Raw genomic sequence first — 1,019 nt, forward strand, 5'->3', positions numbered from 1 at the left:
GCCCCCCACTGCGGGCGCTGCGGGTCCCCCACTCCCGGCGCTGCGGGCCTCCGGGTGCTGCGGGCCCCCCACTGCGGGCGCTGCGGGTCCCCCACTCCCGGCGCTGCGGGCCTCCGGGTGCTGCGGGCCCCCCACTCCCGGCGCTGCGGGGCGGCGCCGACCCTCGTACCCCGAGCGCCCGCCCGCGCCTCTGTGCCCTCACTGCTGTTCCCTCAGGCTCTCCAGGGACGCCGCAGCCCCGGCCCAGTGGGTACCGGGCACGACCCCCGCACGCATCCGGAAGCCCCCTCCCCTCTGGCCCTACAGATGGAGATGAACTAGCAAGTCTTCCAACACACCGTTATTTTCCTGTTCTGACCTCTGTAGGCGGTTGTCCCCGCAGTCCACTTAGTTCCCTCCCCCCTCTTTAAAATTAAATGTATAAGCCAGACGCAAACGACTAATGCTGTCTGCCACCACGTCAGTCCGGAAGGTGCCCGGAATAGTCGTCCACGGAGACAGGGATCGGAAGGGGATTCGGGGAGGGGTCGGGGCGGGGGAGTCCCCGTGGGATGGGTGCAGAGTGCGGCCAGGCCTCGGGGGACCTCCTCCCGGCTAGGCCTCACCTGTGTCCTGGAGCTTTAGCGGGAATCCCGTTAAGTGGGACTGGCCCCCTCGTCTGTATCAGATCCCCCCCACATCTGACGGAACTCCTGGTCCCTGCCTCTCCCCATGACAGCCCCGCCTTCCGCAGGCATCCTCTTAGGGCAGTTCAGCAGAGAATTACACACCCTCTTAGTGATTTTCCGTCCACGGACATCCTCGCCCCCCTCCCCCCCCGCTTCTTCTTGGCTAGAAATCCTCAGTTGTCCATGCTGTATTCGGAATTGACCCCAATTCTATACTGAGGTCTCTTTTCCTCTGTTGCAAAGTCCCAAATAAGATCAGTTTTAACCCCTTTAACTACTGTCCAGCTCTGGTTTTCTTTGACATGTCGGCTTGGAGTGATGAAATTTCCCGAGATTGGCAGTGATGGTTGC

General features: G+C 62.6%; 1 protein-coding gene across 1 annotated transcript in view; it reads right to left on the reverse strand.

Moving 5' to 3' along the window:
- The window catches only part of WASHC1 (WASH complex subunit 1), a 17,689-nt gene extending 17,059 nt beyond the window's left edge, over window positions 1-630 (reverse strand). Inside the window, exon 1 of the mRNA XM_046638682.1 lies at window positions 606-630. The gene's annotated coding sequence lies outside the window, so the exon portion shown is untranslated. The remainder of the gene's footprint in view (window positions 1-605) is intronic.
- Between the last annotated feature and the right edge of the window lie 389 nt (window positions 631-1,019).

Source organism: Equus quagga, chromosome 1 (genome assembly GCF_021613505.1).
Source record: "Equus quagga isolate Etosha38 chromosome 1, UCLA_HA_Equagga_1.0, whole genome shotgun sequence".
Taxonomy (NCBI): domain Eukaryota; kingdom Metazoa; phylum Chordata; class Mammalia; order Perissodactyla; family Equidae; genus Equus; species Equus quagga.